General features: G+C 41.5%; 1 protein-coding gene across 4 annotated transcripts in view; it reads right to left on the bottom strand.

Annotated features, from left to right (window-relative positions):
- ralgps2 (Ral GEF with PH domain and SH3 binding motif 2) overlaps nt 1–21,422 on the bottom strand; it is a 146,409-nt gene extending 124,987 nt beyond the window's left edge. For 2 of the 4 annotated variants that reach the window (XM_031785929.1, XM_020499236.2), the window contains exon 1: nt 21,287–21,419. The gene's annotated coding sequence lies outside the window, so the exon portion shown is untranslated. Of the gene's footprint in view, nt 1–21,286 lie in introns of all 4 variants that reach the window. The other 2 variants (XM_031785928.1, XM_031785930.1) reach the window with 2 other exon arrangements.
- Between the last annotated feature and the right edge of the window lie 2,384 nt (nt 21,423–23,806).

Below are 23,806 nucleotides of genomic sequence, written 5' to 3' on the forward strand. Positions count from 1 at the left end.
TGAAAGTGCAAGGTGACGCCCCTTGCTTGGGCGGCAGGTAGTGGTTAGAGCAATGGATCGAATTCCTGAGCTGACAAGGTAAAAATATGTCGTTTGGCCCCAGTTAACCCACTGTTCCTAGGCAGTCATTGAAAATAAGAAATTTGTTCTTAACTGACTTGCGTAGTTAAATAAAAAGGTAAATACATTTTATGAGAAATAAATCTTGCTCTTTTGTCCATGATATTGCAGGCTATACGTGTGCTCTAGCCAACAACATCTCAGTTATCGCTGTTGGCTAGAGCGTACATGCTAATACCAGAGTGGGCACACTGCCTATATAACGCAACATTTTTTGCGAGACCCGTCAGTAGAGTTGAGAATGTGATGGAAACACATTTAACTTTTATTTTGGCATTTGGGAATTTAACTGCAAAAGGTATTTTTATGGGCACCAAGTCACCACGCACAACCTTTACCTGCAACTGGTCAGTTGGAAGGAAACATTTCTGGTGGTAAAATGTGCATATTGGTTTTATGTTGATTTTTTAAGTCACAACAACAAATAATAATAAAATAAAAAAAAATCGGTCGCCATTAGACAGAAACCTAGCTAGTGACAAAATATATTTAGTGGAGACAAATATTTTCCAATAGCCTATTCTACGCTGTTGGCGCTGTGGCACAAAAGAGATGTGTAGTAGCCTAGGCCTATCTGGCTTTCTGTGTGCGCTGAAAAGTGGAGATTGAACCTCGCTGGCTATGCATCGTGATCGTTGTAAATCATGGGCTGCAAAGAAACTGTCGTCCTCAGAAATGGATAATTATAAACGGATAAGGATTGTTGCCTCCTCCTGCACTCTCATTAGGCCTTGGCAGGTTGCACATTGCTAGAATATTATGTTAATAGGCCTAGGCCAACAACGCATCAGTTCTGTCAGCTGAGGAAAAAGTTTGAAGATTCAGTTCTTTAAACTCCCCAGATTTTTCCATCTTGATATTGTTTGCTCAATTTCACTTCTTGTGGCCTAAAATGTAATTAAAAATAAATCTGTGACTGAGAATAGCTTAGACTCTGACTTTCATAATTACCACCATTTAAAAAGCTGCATCTTTAGAACATTAAACACTTATGAAAAAGAGTATTTTCCAAACTATCCAAACTATTCTTATGCATCATTTCCTGCCGTATAATTGTTCTAATGTCTCATTAGATTTTTATATCGGCTATTGTCTGTTCTTAACCTTTCATTAATATTTTAGGCCTTATTCAAAAACATTGACAGATTTTATCAAACGGGAGTTCTAGGCTTTCTTTGGTAGAAGAAACCTAGCATGCATTAAACTGAAAGAGTGGCTTAATAAGCAAAGTCAAATTCATATCAAATGGAGAGAAAAATCGACTGGCTATTGGTCCAGACCATTCGATACATTTTCTTTTTGGACCAGATATTTTGCGGGACTCTTAGCGCCGTCTACATTGTTCTCTTGCTTTGTGTAAATATAACATTTATTGAAAAAGGCTGGAGCAAATAAGAATACAGGCAATTTTTTCAACGTCAACAATGCACAGCCGTGCCATCTGATTGGAGTTATTGTTTGATGTGTGTGTGTGCGCAATTTTTTTTACCTGGCCATTCATTCAACTGAAATCTATATTATAACTTGCCCTGGACACACCTTAAAATACTGAGCCCTGAACACCTCTGCTACGCAAATTCTCAACACAGGGGCACCACAGGGGTGCGCACTCAGCCCACTCCTGTACTCCCTGTTCACCTCAAATCATCAAGTTTGCTGACGACACAGTGATAGCCCTGATTACCAACAATGGCGAAACAAAACGAAGGAGCTGATCGTGGACTACAGGAAACGGTAGAGAGACTTCTAGAGATGCACACCATTGAGAGTGTCCTGTCAGGTTGCATCACTGCCTGGTATGGCAATTGCACCATCCATAACCACAGGGCTTTACAGGTGGTGGTGCGGTCAGCTCAATGCATCATCGGGGGCACACTGCTTGCCCTCCAGGATATCTACAGCACCGGCTGTCACAGGAAGGCCAAGAAGATCATAAAGGACCTCAGCCACCCGACCAAAGCCTGTTCACCCCCCTACCATCTAGAAGGAGACCGTACAGGTGCAACAAAGTTGGGACCGAGAGACTGATAAACAGCTTCCATCTCCAAGCCATTACACAGTTAAAACACCCTCCGCCCAATACCCTGCCTTGAACATTAGAGACTGCTTTGCCCTACGTACATAGTCATTGAACACTGGTCACTATAATTATGTTCACATACCGTTTTTCCCCCTTTATATGTACAATTGAAGTCAGAAATTTACATAAACAAGTTTTAAATGACTCCAACCTAAGTGTTTCAACAGCTCCACAAATTTCTTGTAACAAACTGTAGTTTTGGCAAGTCAGTCAGAACATCTACTTTGTGCATGACACAAGTAATATTTTCAACAATTGTTTACAGACAGATGATTGAACTTATAATCACAATTCCAGTGGGTCAGAAGTTCACATACACTGTGCCTTTAAACAGGTTGTAAAATTCCAGAAAATGATGTCATGGCTTTAGAAGCTTCTGAAAGACTAATTGACATCATTTGAGTCATACATGGCATCATGAGGCAGAAAAATTATGTGGATATGTTGAAGCAACATTTCAAGACATCAGTCAGGAAGTTAAAGCTTGGTCTCAAATGTGTCTTCCAAATGGACAATGACCCCAAGCATACTTCCAAAGTTGTGGCAAAATGGCTTAAGGACAACAAAGTCAAGGTATTGGAGTGGCCATCACAAAGACCTGACCTCAATCCTATAGAAAATCTGTGGGCAGAACTGAAAAAGCATGTGAGCAAGGAGGCCTACACACCTGACTCAGTTACACCAGCTCTGTCAGGAGGAATGGGCCAAAATTCACCCAACTTATTGTGGGAAGCTCATGGAATGCTACCTGAAACGTTTGACCCAAGTTATAGACAATGCTACCAAATACTAATTGAGTGTATGTACACTTCTGACCCACTGGGAATGTGATGAAAGAAATAAAACACTGAAATAAATAATTCTCTATTATTCTGACATTTCACATTCTTAAAATGAAGTGGTGATCCTAATTGACCGAAGACAGAATTTTTACTAGATTTAAAATGTCAGGAATTGTGAAAAACAGTTTAAATGTATTTGGCTACGGTGTATGTAAACTTCCACTTTCAACTGTATATACACACTGTATTCTAGTCATGGTTCATCCTCAAGAACTACAGCTTATATTCATATACTGTCCACACACAGCTCATTTTGATATTTCTTCATTCATTTTTGGGGATTATGTGATTGCTAGGTGTTATTACTGCACTGTTGGAGCTAGAAACAAGCATTTCGCTGCACCTGCGATAACATCAGCAAATCTGTGCCCATGACGAAAGGAAAACAAGAGAGATGTAGCTGAACACTCCCTATATGACCTCCTGTGTGTTTTCCATGTTGACCAAAACTGTCCAGCATGCATCACTGTAGAAGCATGTAGAGCTCTGATCCTGCTGGCCCTATCTCTGCATGGGTCTATAATAAGAGCTGGGTTAGGACCGCTTTATGAGCTGGAGAAAGATAAGTGGTGTGTGTGACCCTCCACTCATCCTTCCCTCTGAGCTCCTTTGAAACTCAGCACCCTCCCCCTCTTGTTATTTATTTTCTATCCCACGTTGTTGGGAGGTAGTGGAGCAGCTAAATAGCCACAGATGGTCCCAACTACACATTCATTGGAAAGGCTAAGGGTGATGTTTTCCACTTCTAGTCACACACAACTACTAAGTAACAAACTTAAGACTTGCACTTGTTTCTGTGCACTGCACATGTCTTTAAAATTGCACTATCAGAGTTTACTTAGTGTAGCGGTGTTGACATATGCGTAAAATAGTTGTGCAACAGTACTGACACTAGTCAGGAGTATGAACAAAGCAGTGGAACAGACTCTACAATGTGTAGCAACTCCTCTTTGAAGCTGCATCACTAAGCAAAACTCTGGGTCAGAGAGATAGCGCTGCAGTGGATAGCTCCAATGTCACGGGCTCCTGACCAAAACTGCGTCATTTCCTATAACGAAAACAGCTTCTGGACATCAGAACAGCAATCACTAACCTTGATTTAGATAAAGATTTCTACTTCAACAAGTCTGCAGCTCCAGACATTCTGCTTACCTCAGACCAGACCCTGATCACGGGACTCGAAAGAGGAAGCAGCGGTGCAAGAGGCAAGTGAGGCAGCGTCATGACGAGATTATGCCTTTGAGCATGTAGACCGCCACTGCCCTCGGTTTTTCTTGCGAGAGTGCAGTCACTGGAGAACAAACTGGATAAGCTCAGTTCGAGACTTTCCCGCCGACAGGTCCTAAAACTGTAATATCCTGTGTTTCCAAGACATAGTGGAAATAAGACATGGCTATACAACTATTTGGTTTTTCTACTAAGCTGCAGGACTGGAATATGTCCCGGGATTCATCTGATAACATTGTGTAAACAACATCAGTAACGAGCTTCATTAATAAGTGCATCGACAATGTTGTCCCCACAGAAGCCATGGATTACAGGCAGCAACCACACAGAGCTAAAAGGCTAGAAGTGCCACTTTCAAGGAGTGGGACATTAATCCGGACACGTATAAGAAAAACCGCTATGACCGCTGATGAGTGAAACAGGCAAAGCATCCATACAAGAATAAGTACAAATCCTACGCCAGCTACAAGGCTCGACGGATGTAGCAGGGCTAGCAAATTTCTATGCTTGCTTCGAGGCAAGCAACACTGAACCATGCATGAGAACACCAGTTGTCGCGAACGGCTGGGTGACCTTGCTTACTGTAGCTGATGTGAGTGACACCTTTAAACAGGTTAACATTCACAAAAGGACTAGGAGGACGCATACTCAGGGGTGTGTGCTTAGTCCCCTCCTGTCCTCCCTGTCCAGCCACGACTGCGCACGACTCCAACACCATCAAGTTTGTTGATGACAATGGTAGTAGGACTGATCACCGACGACGAGGCAGCCTATAGGGACTGGCAGTGTGATGCCAGGACAACAATTTCTACGGATGGCCGAACTTCCTGCCATCCCGGACCTCTATACCTGGCGGTGTCAGAGGAAGGCCCAAAAGGCCCCAAGCCATAAGACTACTAAAACAAGACTGCTAAATAGCTATCAAAAGGCTTCCCGGACTACCTGCATTGAACCTTTTTTGCTCTAACGCTCTTGCACTAACTGTGCACACACAATATATATCCTGTTGCCTAGTCAATGTACCCCTACCTATATGTACATGGCTACCTCAGTTACCTCGTATCCCTGCACATCGACTCAGTACTGGTTCTCCCTTTATATAGCAATTTTACCTTTACTTGTTTTGTTAGTCGGTAATCACTGTGTATTTATTCCTCGTGTCTATTTCAATTGATCTTAACTCTGCATTGTTGAAAAATGGTACATTCTTTTGGGAACAGGTCGGAAAGCATAAAAAAAATGTATGGCAATTTAGCTAGTTAGCAAGTGCAAGCTATCTAATTTGTCCAATTTAGCTAGCTTGCTGTTGCTAGTAAATTTGTCCTGGGATATAAACATTGAGTTGTTATTTTACCTGAAATGCACAAGGTCCTCTACTCCGACAATTAATCCACACATAAAACGGTCAAACGAATCATTTCTAGCCATCTCTCCTCCTTCCCGGCTTTTTCATCATTGAACTTATATGGTGATTGGCATCTAAACTTCCATAGTATTACCACAACGACCGGCAAAACAGTTAATCTTTCAATCACCCATGTGGGTATAACTAATGAGGACATAGCACCTTTTTCAGATACACCAACAACAAAAAAGAAGCAGGCATGGTAAATGACTGAGATTTGGGTCTGTGTACAAAAGGGGTATTATTATTATTATACCCGTGGAGGGGAACACAGACACACACACACAAGTGTTTGCTCTCAGAGTCCACTGGGTCAGAGTGCACATTGCACGCTGGAAAGGAACAAAGCCTGACACCCAAATGCTCATGCATGCTCTCACACACACACACACGAAAGAGGATCTGTATAAAACCTCAGAAAAGGGGAGAACAGGAAGAGGAGCGAGAGCAGTAGAGCCCCCTCTCATTGGAATAAAAGCAGGCAGAGCAGAGGGCGGCAGTATATATGGCCTGTTATTTTTCCATCACACAGTCATGATGGATTGATCCTTTCTTCTTTCCCACAAAGAACAGAACAATGTTACATTGTACGCTTCTGTCAGAGTGAGTGAGTGAGTGTGTGTGTGTGTGTGTGTGTGTGGGGGGACGACGACGACGACACTGTCTAATGGAAGAGGAGCAACAGCTGCGGCCTGAACAAACAGTTGCATCTCTTCAACCGCTACACACCTCTCATCCCTTCGCTCTTTCTCTCCCTCCCTGAAAGAGCCGCTCAAACCGCTCTCTGGGCCACCTCTCCTACAGAGCAACATGGCCAGGGGCCACACGCACACAATATTAATGTATTTTTCTCCTCACAGAAGACAAGTACATACAGGATGCATGGCCTTCCAAACACTCATTTCTATTGAATTTCTCTTTTTTTTCTTTTTTTAAATAGGCACGGCATTGTTTCCACCAGTGTCTCCCAGCCTCCCCTCCCCCTTTCACACAAAGAAAACTAAAGTTGAAAAATATATCATGAACAGAAATAAAAAATGGATGGTGTTCAGAGATAGGTGGGAGGGGTTGAGTGGCGCTCAAGGGTGGGATTGAAAACAACTAATACTGTGTCCGTAAAATGTTATTACACAATGCATTCGGAAAGTATTCAGACCCCTAGACTCTTTCCACATTGTTTTACAGCCTTATTCTATAATTATTTAAACATTTCTCCCCCCCTCAATCTACACACAATACCCCATTATGACAAAGCATAAACAGGTTTTTAGAATTCCCGTTTCGCATGGTCAGTCCTTTAGGTGCCTTTCGGCAAACTCCAAGCGGGCATTCATATGCCTTTTACTGAGAGGCTTCCGTCTGGCCTGATTGGTGGAGTGCTGCAGAGATGGTTGTCCTCTGGAAGGTTCTCCCATCCACAGAGGAACTCTGGAGCTCTGTCAGTGACCACCGGTTTCTTGGTCACCTCCCTGACCAAGGCCCTTCTCACCCCGATTGCCCAGTTTGGCTGGGCGGCCAGCTCTAGGAAGAGTCTTGGTGGTTCCAAACTTATTCCATTTAAGAACGATGGAGGCCACTGTGTTCTTGGGGACCTTCAATACAGTATAAATGTTTTGGTACCATTCCCCAGATCTGTGCGTCAACACAATCCTGTCTCGGAACTCTACAGACAATTCCTTCAACCTCATGGCTGGATTTTGCTCTGACATGCACTGTCAACTGTGGGATCTTATATAGACAGGTGTGTGCCTTTCTAAATCATGTCCAATCAATTGAATTTACCACAGGTGGACTCCAATAAAGTTGTAGAAACATCTCAAGGAGGATCAATGGAAACAAGATGCACCTGAGTTCAATTTCGAGTCTCATAGTAAAACGGTCTGAATACTTAAATAAATAATTTGTTTATTATTAATCAAATTTGCAAAAAAATATATAACCTGTTTTCGCTTTGTCATTATGGGGTTGAGTGTAGAATAATGTAATCTTTTTTTTCAATCCATTTTAAAATAAGGCTGCAACAAAATGTGGATAAAGTCAAGGGGTCGGAATACTTTCTGAATGCACTGTAGGTTCAGAACTTGAAACAGCTCGGTTAAAAATATGGCAAAATAGAAAAGGAATAAAAAAAGGATACTAAAGAAACTTCCAGAAACGTTCCTCAGAGTGGAAGAGCATGTTTATCCAGGTCCCTGCTTGTCCAAACATGCCTCAGTTGTAGAGGAAGCACACACACACACACACACTCAGTGGTCATGCCTGTGATAGACACTTCTGCCATCTCGTCTCGCTCCATTCAGAATGAATCTCAGTGACACACAAGTCATCTCAAGTTTCTGACACACGATCAACATTCACTGCATATCTATACCCAACAGGCAGAGAGAAAGCATGGGAAGGAACAGAGGTGGGGAAAGAGGTGGTAAGTGTCGTTTTCTTTAAAATCACAGGCCCATAGTAAACCTGAGAGGATATCACAAGTGAAGAAGAGGACAAAGCGTAGTGTGTACACGTGCGTGCGTCCTCCTTGGCTCTATAGGGCAGACAGTGAGCTGAGCTTTTATCTGATGATCCTCTCTCAGGGCTCTGGACCAAGTTCACAGCTTTCCATGACACAACCAGCTAACAGCTCAGCTCACCCAGATAGGCCAGCAGTGGTGAGCCAAGCCACAGGGACCAGACACACTGCAGGGTGACAGAGGGCTGGGTGGTTACTACCCAAGGTAAGGCCTTCATGGGTTCTAGAAGGAGGGAGATTAAAGTGTCAATACAGGAGTAAGCTTAACTGTTTTCAATCCCAAGTCTTTCTTTCTCTCACTGCGGGTTTTTGCGGTCGTCTGCATTTCAGAGCCCAAGCTAAAGTCAGTGCAGTGAGTAGGAATGCCCAGTAAAGTGATTGTTACTACTTCCACCCATTGGTCTTGAGTGTGAACAGTGGCATCACAGGTCCCTGGAGAATCCCTTGCTAGACATGTGCCCATCAGGATGTAAAACATGTTACACACCATCTTGGTCAGGTTCCCTCCCAACTGTGTGTCTGTGTGCTCTTTGGGGTGTGAAGATATCTACAGACGGAGCACAAATTTATGTTATAAACTGACACCTCCTATACAGGCCAGGGAGACTGAGTAGAGTAGTACAACAAAGAAAATCTGGAGAAAGGGGCTTCCAGTTCACTTCAAATAGGTGCACTTCCCTCACAGGGTAAGCTGAGGCTCTAAAAGGGAAATCTGGGCAAGCCAAGAGGGTCTCTAATGATAGACACAGGAGTAGTATTCCAGGCTTGGTTCTCTTTGTGGAAAATAAATGTTTATACCCAGGTTCATTTCTACACAAATAAAATAATTATTTGTTACATGCTGTGTAGACTAACAGTGAAATGATTACTTACCAGGTCTCGAAATTCCCGGCGGCAGTAATGCCCATATAAAAAATAATCCATGCTTTGCAGCCAGTGGCCATTATGTCTTTGGACTGAATATAATAATTATAATTTGCTTCTCCCGGCTGCCAATCGCCCTGCTCCGAAGCACTTATCACACATGGCTCTCTCAGATCTCAATTCGTATTAGCCAATGCACGTCATGAGATCGTGTCCTCAGGAGTCGCAGCGCCGAAGAAGGCCTACAAGTGAAGACCGATACGTCAGGGATGGTACGGTGCAAGTCCTTATCAAATTCCGAGGCGCATATTGAAGTTAGACATTTCCTCTGGCAACAAGATGAGTAGAGAACAGAAAGAGCATTAGCCCATGTCAATCTACTATCCCCCATAGTTACCCAACATTATCTATTGGTCAGCTTGTCATTCTGTGTCAGAAATAAATATTCCAAAAACAGACCTCTGGGACAGTTGTGGGATAGATTCCAAATTCATACAACCACTGTACATCAACAATACCTTTAAAAGCAATGAGGCTTCTGCAACAGAGCTGAAGGTTTAGCTTAAAAATGTTCATAAATTATTTCTTCACATAAGCAGTGAATGTGTGCACCGCAGTAGGCTATACATGTTGATGTTGTGGTGTGCAACAGGCACTGGCTTTTCTCACTCATCTGTGCGACAGAATAAAACCTTTAGATGTTAATATTAATTATATATATATTTGTCAAAATATGACTGGCGTTAATGCTGTAATTACAGTATAGGCTTACCACAAAAAATGAATGAGGCAAGTGGAAGAAAGTAAGGAACTTGTCTATCGGCCCCGAATTAAAAACCAAAATTGGTTAAAACGTCTTCGGGATTGGTGTCCTGTCCACGGGACAGTTGAGCTAACGTAGGATAATGCGATTAGCATGAGGTTGTAAGTAAATAACGAATAGCAATGACAAGTATAAAAAAAATAGCATGGCTATATACATGGTTACACATGGGATAAACAAACGCACAGTCAATAACAATAGAAAAAGCTGTATACAGTTTGTGCAAATGAAGTAAAGAGGTAAGGCAATAAAAAGAGGTTGACCGATTAATCGGAATGGATGATTAATTAGGGACGATTTCAAGTTTCCATTACAAACGGAAATCAGTATTTTTGGGCGCAGATTTGATGATTTTTCCCCCCAGCTTTATCTAGTCTTTATTCAACTAGGCAAGTCAGTTAAGAACACATTCTTATTTTCAATGACAGCCTACGAACGTTGGGTTAACTGCCTCATTCAGGGGCAGAACGAAAGATTTTCACCTTGTCAGCTCGGGGGATCCAATCTTGCAGCCTTACAGTTAACTAGTCCAACGCAATAACGACCTGCCTCTCTCTCGTTGCATTCCACAAGGAGACTGCCTGTTACGCAAATGCAGTAAGCCAAGGTAAGTTGCTAGCTAGCATTAAACTTATCATAATCACCAGTTAACTACACATGGTTGATGATATTACTAGATATTATCTAGCGTGTCCTGTGTTGCATATAATCTGACTGAGCATACAAGTATCGGTGGTAGGCAGAAGCAGACGCGTAAACATTCATTCAAACAGCACTTTCGTGCGTTTTGCCAGCAGCTCTTCGTTGTGCGTCAAGCATTGCGCTGTTTATGACTTCAAACCTATCAACTCCCGAGATTAGGCTGGTGTGACCAAAGTGAAATGGCTGGCTAGTTAGTGCTCGCTAATAGCGTTTTAAACTTCACTCGCTCTGAGCCTTGGGGTGGTTGTTTCCCTTGCTCTGCATGGGTAACACCGCTTCGATGTGGTGGCTGTTGTCGTTGTGTTGCTGGTTCAAGCGAGGAGAGGGACGGAAGCTATACTGTTACACTGGAAATATTAAAGTGCCTATAAGAACATCCAATAGTCAAAGGTTAATGAGAGGGAAATAGTCCTTTAACTTAAAACCTAAAACTTCTTACCTGGGAATAGACTCATGTTAAAAGGAACCACCAGCTTTCATATGTTCTCATGTTCTGAGCAAGGAACTGAAACGTTAGCACATATTGCACTTTTACTTTATTCTCCAACGCTGGTTTTGCATTATTTAAACCAAATTGAACAGGTTTCATTATTTATTTGAGGCTAAATTGATTTTATTGATGTATTATATTAAGTTAAAATAAGTGTTCATCCAGTATTGTTGTAATTGTCATTATTACAAAAAAAATAAAAATCACAAATTACATCGAAGTCAAGGATCGGTAGGATAGTCAGTTTTACAAGGGTGTTTGGCAGCATGAGTGAAGGATGCTTTGTTGCGAAATAGGAATGATGTGATGTGGACGCCAAGGAACTTGAAGCTCTCAAACTGCTCCACTACAGACCTGTCGATGGGAATGGGGGCATGCTCGGTCGTCCTTTTCCTGTAGTCCTCAATCATCTCCTTTGTCTTGAGCACGTTGAGGGAGAGGTTGTTGTCCTTGCACCACACAGCCAGGGTTCTGACCACCTCCCTATATTCCGTCTCATCGTTGATCAGGCGTAGGCTTGTGTCATCAACAAACTTAAATGGTGGAGTCATGCCAGGCCATGCAGTCATGAGTGAACAGGGAGTACAGGAGGGGGCGGTTAAGAATGTCCATTTCAACAGCCACATTGGCGGGTGGTCAATTTGCAAGGCTGTACAGAGCAAATATTACATTTGTAAATATAAAGTCAAAAGTATGAGCACAGCTGTTTTCAAAGTATTTCTGCTAGTTTGTTTCATAGATGCTAATTGCACAAAGAAATAGAAATCCTATATCCCACCTCGCGCAGGGGAGCTGTGTGCAATGAGTGAAGTGCTGATGGATATACTTTTGGAGGCACTGCGCATGCACAGGCATAAAAGTTGGTATAATTTACTCGGTAGTCTACAAAATGAGACTGTTGTGGTTCTTAGCCATTTACATTGTTTTTTTCACAGGCTCCGTTGTTTTTTCAATGTTAGTTTGAGTTTGCTCCTTCAACTGATAGCGAATGAGACGACCTAGTCAGATCCCAAATCACACACGGTAACCTCCCACCCTAAAGAGGAAGCTGAACATGCGGTCTCTGATATTTTTGATTAAAAGACTAATTAAAATGTAATTAAATTGATCAATACACCACATTACTTCTTACTCATACATTCTTGTTTTAGAAACACTACAAAACATGGTCATCTTATTTAAAAACGTGTTTAATGTAATTATGGCTCCAACAATATTTAGTGTGAAATAAATATGAAATTTATATTAGTATTTTTGTTTTGATCTACATGCTACAGGGGCTGGAGGACCAAAAGAATATATACATTTTAGGCCCTGGGTTCAGACATGCGATACTCATTAAAATAAAAAACTTTGCAAAGAGTGAGTCCATGCAACCCATTATGTGACTTAAGCAAATTTGTAATCCTGAAATGATTTAGGCTTGCCATAACAAAAGGGGTTGAATACATGACTTAAGACCTTTAACCTTTTCTAGGGCGGCCTCTGCAACATTCCGCTGAAAAGGCAGCGCGCAAAATTCAATAATATTTCTTAGAAATATGTCACTTTCACACATTAACAAGTCCAATACAGCAAATGAAAGATAACCTCTAGGGTAGGGCGCAGCATTCGGAATTTTGGATTTAAAGCATGCCCAAATTAAAACGGCCTGATACTCGGGCCCAGAAGATATGATATGCATATAACTGGTAGATTTGGATAGAAAACACGAAATTTTCCAAAACTGTTAAAATAGTGTCTGTGGGTATAACAGAACTGATTTAGCAGGCGACAACCTGGGAAAAATCCATTCAGGAAGTAGTTTCTTTTTTTGGTTCTGTAGTTTTCTATTCAATGCCATTACAGTATCCATTGACATAGGACTCAATTTGTAGTTCCTATGCCTTCCACTAGATGTAAACAGTCTTTAGAAATCATTTCAGGCTTGTATTCTTATAAATGAGGGAGTAAGACCAGTCTGAACGAGTGGACCCTAACATGACGCTGAGTTTTTTCAGGCACATGTGCATTTCTTGTTTACCTTTTATATTGACAAAGTTATTGTCCGGTTGAAATATTAGATCATTTAGGCTTAAAAACAACTTGAGGATTGAATATAAACATTGTTTGAAATGTTTCTAATGAACTTCACTGATAAAATCCTAATTGTTTGTCTGATTGTTTTGACCGAGTTTGAGCTTGTGGATTACTGAAGAAAACGCGCTAACGGAGGTTTTTGGATATAAAAGAGACTTCATCGAACAAAAGGAACATTTGAGTAAATGAATGTCTTCTGATTAACACCATATGAATTAAATTTCTCTCTATTTCTGAGTTTTGTAACGCTTCTGCTTGGCTGGTTACTGTTTGTAATCATTTGTTAACTGGGCTATGTATGTTCTGGGCTAGGTATGCTTTCACCAGAAAAGCATTTTATAAATATGACACTGTGGTTGGTTTAACAAGAAGTTAGGTTTAAAGATTATGTAAAATATGTTTTGTTTTCTGAATTTTTATAATGAGCATTTCTGTAATTGAATTTGGCGCTCTGCAACCTCACTGGATGTTGGCCAGATGGGATGCTAGCGTCCCACATACCCTAGTGAGGTTAATCTACCCATCGTGTCAGATTTCAAAAATGCTTTACAGTGAAAGCACAACATATGATTGTTAGGTCATAGCCAAGTCAAAAAAACACAGCATTTTTCCAGCCAAAGGGGAGTCACAAAAAGCACAAAGAGATAAAATTAATCACTAACCTTTGATAATCTTCATCAGATGACATCATGTTACAAAATACATGTGTTTTGTTCAATAATGTGTATATTTATATCCAGAAATCTCAGTTTACATTGGTGCGTTATGTGCAGTAATGTTTTGATTCATCCGGTGATTTTGAAGAAATGTTCATAACAAACATTGATAAAAGATACAACTGTTATTCACAGAATTAAAGATAGACTTCTCCTTAATGCAACCGCTGTGTCAGAATACAAAAAGAACTTTACCTAAAAAGCATAATCTGAGAACGGCGCTCAGAACCCAAAACAGCCAGAGGAATATCCACCATTTTGGAGTGAACAAAGTTAGAAATAAAACCATAAATATTCACTTACCTTTGATGACCATCAGAAGGGAATCCCAGTTCAACAATAAATGACTGACTTGTTCCATAAAGCTCCATAATTTATGTCCAAATAGCCACATGTTGTTAACATGTTCAGCCCAGTAATCCATCTTCATGAGGCGCAGGCACTTCGTCCAGACAAACTCAAAAAGTTCCCTTACAGTCCTTTAGAAACATGTCAAACGATGTATGGAATCAGTCTTTGGGATGTTTAACATAAAACATCAATAAATGTTCCAACTGGAGAATTCCTTTGTCTGTAGAAAAGCACTGGAACGCGAGGTAAATCTGTCGAGAGAGCACGTCATGAGACCAAGGCACTCTGCCAGACCACTGACTGAGCCCCTCCTTTATAGTAGAATACTCATTCAAGTTTCTAAAGACGGTTGACATTTGGTGGAAGCCGTAGGAAGTGCAATTTTATACATATCTCAATTCGGTAGGACAAGCTTTGAAAAACTACAAACCTCAATGTCCCACTTCCTGGTTGGATTTCTCTCAGGTTTTCACCTGCCATATGAGTTCTGTTACTGTTACTACTACTACTACTACTACTACTACTACTACTACTACTACTACTACTACTACTACTAATAATAATAATAATATATTAGCATCTGGGACAGAGTAGGAGGCAGTTCACTCTGGGCACGCTATTTATCTAAAAGTGAAAATGCTGCCCCCTATCCCAAAAAGGTATTAAGCTTTTCATTTGTAAACTTTTCTAAAAACATAATTCCACTTTGACATTATTGGGTATTTCGTGTAAGCCAGTGACAAAATATCATTGAATCCAATTTTTAATGCATGCTGTAAAAACAAAAAATGTGGAATAAGTCAAGAGATGTGACTACTTCCTGAAGGCACTGTACAGTATGTACATATGTAGGGTTAAAGTGACCAAGCAACAGAATAGATAAGGCAGCAGCAGGTAGACATTTGATTAGCTATTTAGCAATCTTATGGCTTGGAAGTAGAAGCTGTTCAGTGCTCTGTTCGTTCCAGACTTGGTGCACTGGTACTGCTTGCCGTGCGGTAGCAGAGAGAACAGTCTATGCCTTGCGTGGCCTTCCTCTGACACCGCCTGGTATAGAGGTCCGGGATGGCAGGGAGCTCTGCCCCAGTGATGTTGTGAGCTGCAGTTACCACCCTCTATAGCGCCTTGCGGTCGGGTGCCTTGCAGTATCCGTACCAGGTGGTGATGTAGGCAGGCAAGATGATCTCAGCGGTGCAACTGTGGAACTTTGAGGATCTGAGGGGCCATGCCAAATCTTTTCAGCCTCCTGCGAAGGAAGAGGAGCTGTCGCGCTCACTTCACAACTGTGTGGACCATGTTAATTGCTTAGTGATGTGGACACCGAGGAACTTCAAGCTCTTGACCCACAGCGCCATTGATGGGGGTGTGCTCACCCTTACGTTTCCTGTAGTCCACGATCAGCTCCTTTGTCTTGCTGACGTAGGAAGGAAGATAGGATAGTCTGTCGGCTTTGAAGAGCCCAGGGTACTAATTGCTCAAAGACTGGTCTGTCATTGCTCAATGTAAACCGTGATTAGTCTCCACCCTACTGTGATATGTGGAAGTGAAAGTCGATAAACATTCTCCTGAGTGACATCCCAACAGCTAAGCTGGCAGACAGACTGGTTACAGGACCCCATGGGCCCTCGACCACGGGGCATGGGCACAGAACAGACGTAACCTTCTGCTATCACAGTGACACATTCCGGTCCACACATTTGCACGCATACACCCCCCTTCATTCAGTCAGGCATTATCAATACAGACACCCACTTCAGTAGGCAGCCAGCACCATCAGACACCCCACATACACCCAGTCACACAACCTACCAGTCTCCCACAGATATGAATAGTCCAAAACGGGCTTTAAAGTGACATGATGGAACATTGTAGGATCATAAGGAAACAAAAAGGTGCTTTGTGAGTTCTGTCTTTACCTGACACCAGACGTTACTTGGGCGACAGGAGGGACAGGCAGCGTCAGTCAGTGGAATAGACAGACGAAGGCGGAGAGATAGCGAGAGAAACCTCCTGCTGTTGGACCATTGAGTCTAGTTAGACTTAATGACACAGGCCAGAAGGAAAAAGACTGAGTAGGATGAAGATCCCCCTCATGTCTTCAGTCAGTCAGTTGTATGACTACTCTGCAATCTGTCTTGTCTTGGGTTGGTTGTTCAGCAACAAAAACCAAACACGCGCAAAACTAGAGGGCAAGATAGACAGGGTTGGCTTAGATTGTTGACAGCATGTAAACTTTTTTTCGTCAAATTTGCACAATGAGCACTTGTCTCAAATACAGTCACAGTTGGTATCAAGAACTAGATGAAACTACTGTTTGTCGCTATCTGGCCATCCAGAATCACAACAACTCATGGACTACTGCCCCGTTGAAAAGCGTGCATCATTTGTGATGTCGGCTAAAGCCATCATAGACGAGCCAGCCTCCAGCTTAATTTAAAATACCAATACAGAGACACAGACAGACACACATGGACCAGGAGGACACGTAAAGTACTTGAGAAAGTCCCTCCGACAAGGGACAAAACACAGAAACCTGAGACAGACCAGGGCACAGACATCTGAGTCTGACGCACGTCTTGTAGCACATACACACATGGGTATTGTGCAAAAATGTGATCGGAAAAAGGCCAATTCAAGCAAACAAGTCAGTTTAAATGATGAGACACTGATGCAAGATAGTAAATTAAAGTTTCACCGGAATCTCTAACGCTTGATCAAATCTCTGACTGTGCCCAATATGTCTGCTCTGACTATACTGTACACTATATAGCAGCCACCTTCTGCATGAGATCAGCACTGGCCAGCAAAACAAAGCTTTTAGCTGTAATATTCCTGTGTCAAACCAACACTTATAATTACAGATAGAAAGAATGGCAGCTGTCAAACAGTCCTGCGGGCAGCAGCAGAGTAACTGTGGATTAGCCTTCTGCCAGATGCTCACTCTGTTGTGTTAACAAACTATCATGACATTCAGTTTGACGCACGCGTTAATGGGAGCAGAAACAAACAGGAGAATATTAAAGCCCTTTCTGATTGTCTCTCAAAGATATGGGAACACTTCTGTAAACAACCAACATCTCAATCACTTTGATAAAAATCAAACTTTTGATTCTTCATGTCTGAGACCAAAGCTCAGCCTCACACCAAAGCAACTCATTCATTGCCCAGGGAGTGGAACACTGTTTAACTGCACGTCTTAATTTTTTATATACAGTGAACACTTTAGCAGGTGGGCTATTTAACATGGTGCGGCCTAAAGGACATTTTCCATATTTACACAAACCCTTTACTCATCTCACACAGTTTGTCTACTCTATTGTCACTGTAAACGAGAGTCAGCAGGTAGCCTAGCAGTTAGTGTTGGGCCAGTAACCGAAAGGTTGCTAGTTCGAATCCCAGAGCCGATGAGGTGAACAATCTGTTGATGTGCCCATGAGCAAGCCCACTTGCTCCAGGGTCACCTTTGATAATGGCTGACCTTGGCTGTGACCCCACTCTCTAATGGGGTCTCTGGGGGACTTGGGATGAGCAAGAAATACATTTCACACATGTAAAATATACATGAGTAAAATGTGTCAAAACAGAAACATTTTTAATTGTACCTTTATTTTACTAGGAAAGTCAGTTAAGAACAAATTCTTATTTTCAATGACAGCCTAGGAACAGTGGGTTAACTGCCTGTTCAGGGGCAGAACACAGATTTGTACCTTGTCAGCTCGGGGATTCGAACTTGCAACCTTTCGGTTACTAGTCCAACGCTCTAACCACTAGGCTACCCTGCCAAACAAGAACATACCAAATAATTTTTATCAGGTCACGTTTCACATAGAAGCAAATTGCATAAGAAATATCTTGCAGCATTTTGTAAAGGCAGATCTAAAATCATTCTAATTGTAATTTCTGCTCAGACTAATACTGCGTTTCAGTTTCACTCCTCCACGGATGAGAATTCAGGAATGGGCATTCTATCAGCAGATCAGTCAGAACGCTGTGTGTTGCTACTTTTCTCCACTATTCTTCTCAGTGCAGTCTACTTTTCTCTGGTAAATGGAAAGACTAAGTTAAGAAATGTAGCTGGCTACATTCTTTCTATGATAAACAGAAATGACGACCATGCATCATTCTTGGAAAAAACACCATGCTTTTTTATTGTAGGCACATTTACTTGTGTGGCAGCTGGCCAAGTAACGTTCACATCTGTGGTCATCTGATTAAGTGATTTCTTAACCTTTATTTAAACTAGGCAAGTCAGTTGAGAACAAATTCTTATTTACAATGACGGCTTACCCCAGCCAAACCCTAACCCAGGCGACACTGGGACAATTGTGTGCTGCTGGGACCAATCACAGCCTGTTGTGATACAGCCTGGAATCGAACCAGGGTCTGTAGTGATGCCTCTTGCAGTGAGATGCAGTGGCTTACACCGCTGTGCCACTTGGGAGCCCTAATGAATGAAGATTCTTTGACGAATGTGTTGCACAAATGTATTTTCTGTCAAGGAAAAGTATAGTTGCATGCCCCTGATAACTCTATTGAAGCAAAAACAAAACACTTGAATTTCAATATAAAATGCAGGTGAACATTTTTAAAATACAGATTTCTGAACTCTAACATGACCACTCCCCTCCTCCACACAAATAAATGTACCAAAACTAATTTAGTAGAACTGTGCAGATTAAACTTTGGTAACGATATTACGGTAAAATTTCACTCCGGTTTTTATGCGACCACGTTATTCAAACACTTTAAAAAAATATATATTCTCCGAATTCAGATTCAAAGATGTCTGCAGAAAAAAAGGGCAGCTTGAGTTTGAAAATATCCCTTTTGGTTATTTAACTACAAATCAAATTGTATTTGTCCCCTGCTTCAAAAACAACATGTTTAAACTAACGGTGAAATGCTTACTTAAGTGAAGTGGATTTACACCCGGTAATGGAATTACATCATGGGTTCCTGATCTGTACTACACAGAAATGCATAATTATAGATAGAAAATGTAATATTTCACAAGAATGGACATCACAGCAGAGCACAATAGCATACAGTACAGTACTCTGCTGTCCAAACTTGTGAAACATACGTCTATGACAGGTTCAGATTTTGTCCAGTCTGGTCCGTCTGGACATTAACATCACGGCCAGAGTGAACTACTTTTCAACAGTCAGTGTGCAGTGGGTGATGCTGGTTAAAGCAAATGGAAAGGGGGAAAGTGTCAGTAAGAGGTGACATTAACTGGAGCGTGAGAGAGAAGAAGGGGTTGTCCAGACTGTTTTAAAACTACTCGTTTGACCACCAGACAACAGAAAGAAAACCGTTATCTGCTGAAGATAACAGTATGCCAGTGGAGGGGAGGACAGTTACAAGTGACCCAACTGTGGTTTGTGACTATTATGATTTCCCAATGTAGCCAATTCCGTTGCAGTATTCAATTACAGATTTTTTGGGTTACCAGTAATGGAATTATGAGTTTTAAATCACTTAATTCATATAAGTAAAATCACTAACTAATTGGTAGGTCTACCATTTCTTGTTAATTCTGAACTTTCATTATCCTCCTCCTCATGAGGGAGAGAAATTAGAAATGATCTTAAAGATGTGGGTTTTTGGTAACGGAATTAGAAGGTACAATGCAATATTTCCTGAATTTACATCAGATAAACAACTTCTAAACTAAAATATACTCAACTTAATACTTTTTTAAAGTGTTGATAATGGTAGGCAGGGGTCTTTACGTTAACATTATGTTTCGATACCTTTTAAGGCTTTCCGGTCAATCTTTTCAGAAAACCCCTTTGCATCCGTTTATCCAGAAATCAAGTCTTTACTAATGATATATTTTTTATAAATCCAAGATAAAAGTCTATATATTTTTTTAAATGTATATCTTCATTTCCCAATAATATAGATTTAGCCGTCATTTGACACCCAATTTGATATGCTACTATGAAATTCATACGTTGGTGCACATGGGTCATTTTCGATGAAAATGCGAGTAGATGAAGGCATGTTTTTTACTGGGTAAACGGAATTTGGCCTGCATGGCCTGTGTAGGCTTGACTGAAATGTGTTGCTATGTAGTCTCTTTGGCTTTGCCCAGCCAGAGTGACTTGGCTAGCAATATATAAAATATAATTAAGACAACAATGAAACATGGCTCATATAGCTAATGATGTGGGACATAAGATGTCCTTGACTGTGCATTACAAATAACATACTAATTAGCCAACGAACACTATCACCCTTTGGGATCAATTATATTGACCCACGGTCATGCTTTTTTAACTGGTATATTGCTGTAGCGCTAGCTAGCGAGAGAAACACTGATGCCGACATATCCTACAAGAGGCAGACACCACGATGTTGATGCCAACCCGCCATTAAATATTAATCCATTCGTATTGAAACGGCTGTCTGACTAGGTTGATGATTCTTACACGTGTATAAACTAAAGGCCTTTGCATCTCCCTAAACAAGGTGTTGTGGCTTTTCAGACTACCCTCCCACAGCAGTAACCTAACGTAGCAGGAGTGAACAAAAAAATAAAACGATAACTAGTTATGTTTAAATCCAAGGGTGTGAATAAAACCCCAATGAACGCCCCACCCAATACCCTCCCCGGATCTGGGCGGGTTCTGAGTCCTGAGCAAAGCTACGAGGCCGTTTCAGTGGTCATTAGCTAAGCGCTAACAGCACGCCGGGAACAACACGCGCAAATCACCGTTATTAACAAGCTAACTGGCTAACCTACAAAGCACAAATTGCAACGAGATTAGATGGCGGTTGCTAACTAGTTAGGTCACAGGCTAGCTAGCTAACTTAGCAAAAAAACGTTGACTACTGTGTGACAAGACGAGAACATTGTATAAGACAATGAGGGCGAGAACTAGCTAGTTAGTTACCGCGACAGATAATACTATTCAACTCAATTCTTTACTTTAACCTTCAAAATAGAAAGCTTACGTTAGTCCAGTTGCTAACGTTAGCTAATCTTCCGCGCAAAATGATGTAGATTCAGGGAAGCTGCTACACCTATAATAGCTTACGAAAACAGACATAGAACACTCACCACACTGAGATGGGTGCCAGGTCCCTCTTTTCGGGTGAAACACTCGTTTCGTTGTGGCAGCAGATTTCAGAAGCGCCTAAAGGCAGTGTGCTTTGCAACAGCTGTGATCTGTTTTGAATGAGGGTTGAGCAGACACGGCAAATGGGAGTGGTTTAGCTAGTTCTCCCGCCCTCGCCTTTTCTGGTGCCAGAAGCTTTTTTAAAGTCAGCTTTTCACACCTGTATTGTACAGCATTTGTTCATTATTATTTTCAAAATTCTCCAAGCTTTTTGTAAGCCTGCCACACACACTATACGATGTGTTTATGAAACCTTAAACTGAGTGTGAGTTTGTCACAACCCGGCTCGTGGGAAGTGACAAAAAGCTGTTATTAGGACCAGGGCACAAATAATAATATAATAATCAATAATTTTACTCTTTATTTAACCATCTTACATTTAAAACCTTGTTTGTTCATCAACAATTGTGAATAACTCACCACACGTTAATGAGAAGGGTGTGCTTGAAAGGATGCTCATAACTGCAATGTTGGGTTGTATTGGAGAGAGTCTCCGTCTTAAATAATTTTCCACACACAGTCTGCCTGTATATAGTTTTCATACTAGTGAGGGCCAAGAATCCACTCTCACATAGGTACGTGGTTGCAAATGGCATCAGTGTCTTAACAGTGCGATTTGCCAAGGCAGGATACCCTGAACGCAGCCCAATCTAGAAATCTGGCAGTAGCTTCTGATTAAATCAAATTTCCACAGAACCGCTTGTTGCAATTTTGATGAGGATCTCTTGTTCAGATATCAGTTAGTGGACTGGAGGCAGGGCATGAAGGGATAACGAATCCGGTTGTTTGTGTCATCCATTTCAGAAAAGTTCCTGCGTAATAGCGCACCCAACTCACTCAGGTGCTTCGTTGTATCACATTTGACATTGTCAATAAGCTTGAGTTCATTTGCCCCCAAAAAATCGTACAATGATGGAAAGACCTGTGTGTTGTCCTTGTTAATGCAGACAGAGAAGAGCTCCAACTTCTTAATAATAGCCAGAATGTTGTCCCACACATTATATGTAGTTGCAGAGAGTCCCTGTAATCCTAGATTCAGATCATTCAGACGAGAAAAAATAAAATGAAATGACAAGTGAAAATTATGGTCAGTAAAGAAAACTTTAAGCTCGTCGCTCAATTAACAAAGCGTGTCAATAGTTTGCCCCTAGATAACCAGCGCACTTCTGTATGTTGCAAAATGTTACATGGTCGCTGCCCATATCATTGCATAGTGCAGAAAATACACGAGAGTTCAGGGGCCTTGCTTTAACCATTGTCACTGTAGCATCCAAAACATATTTCAAGCTGTCAGGCATTGCCTTGGCAGCAAGAGCCACTCGGTGGATGCTGCAGTGTAACCAAGTGGCGTCGGGAGAAATGTGTTACCACTCCACTATGTCTCCCTGTCATGGCTTTTGCACCATCAGTACAGATACCAACACATCTTGACCACCAAAGTCCATTTGATGTCACAAAGCTGCCCAGTACTTAAAAAAATATCCTCTCCTGTTGTCCTGGTTCCCAGTGGTTTGCAGAAGAGGATGTATTTGTTATTTGACCCCCATAAACATATACCAGGAGCTGTACCAGGCCCGCCACGTCTGTTGACTCATCCAGTTGTAGTGCATAGAATTCACTGACTTGTATGCGAAGCAGTAATTGTTTCAAAACATCTGCCATGTCACTGATGCGTGGTGAAACAGTGTTGTTTGATGACGACATTGTCTCTATAGTTTTTTTGGCCTTTTCCCCCAGCATTGTCCCAGCCATATCCAGGGCAGCAGGAAGAATTAAGTCCTCCACAATAGTGTGGGGCTTGCCTGTCCTAGCCACTCGGTAGCTCACCATATAAGAAGCTTCTAGCCCCTTCTTATTAATGGTATCTGTTGCTTTTATACATGTGTTACTACTCGAAAGTCGTGTTAATTCTCACTCAAAAAACTCCTGTGGCTTATTTTTCAAATTGGCATTTTTTTGTTTCTAAAATGTCTGCGCAAGAGTGAAGGTTTCATTGAGTTGTGAGATAGTACTTTTGCACATATAACACACTGTGGCTGAGGAAAGGTACTACTCCCAATATCAGTGAACCCCAAATCAATGCAGTTCTCATCATATTTGCACCTCTTCGATGGTCCAACATCCGTCTGTTGTTCAGTGCTTTCCCGGGTAAGAGGGCAGTCGCTCTTCGGCTGCATGAGATTCACAACTGTCAGTGTTCATGCTAGCTGGGCTAACAACAAATGAAGAATTACTGATGATAGCATTGGATGTGCTCGTGGAAGCAGAACAACTTGTGTCATCGACAGGTGCAGGTGTAGTACTGCTGGTAGTGGCAGTACTACCAGTAGAGCTGGTGTGTCTCTCTATGGACGCAGGACTTACTAAATGGACTGCTTGTAAATGTGAAAACATATATATATATATTTTTTTTTTTTTTTTTTTTTGATGGTAATCACATTTTTATTTGGCTTTACCTCCGA

The sequence above is a fragment of the Oncorhynchus kisutch genome, linkage group LG13 (genome assembly GCF_002021735.2).
Source record: "Oncorhynchus kisutch isolate 150728-3 linkage group LG13, Okis_V2, whole genome shotgun sequence".
Classification (NCBI taxonomy): Eukaryota; Metazoa; Chordata; class Actinopteri; order Salmoniformes; family Salmonidae; genus Oncorhynchus; species Oncorhynchus kisutch.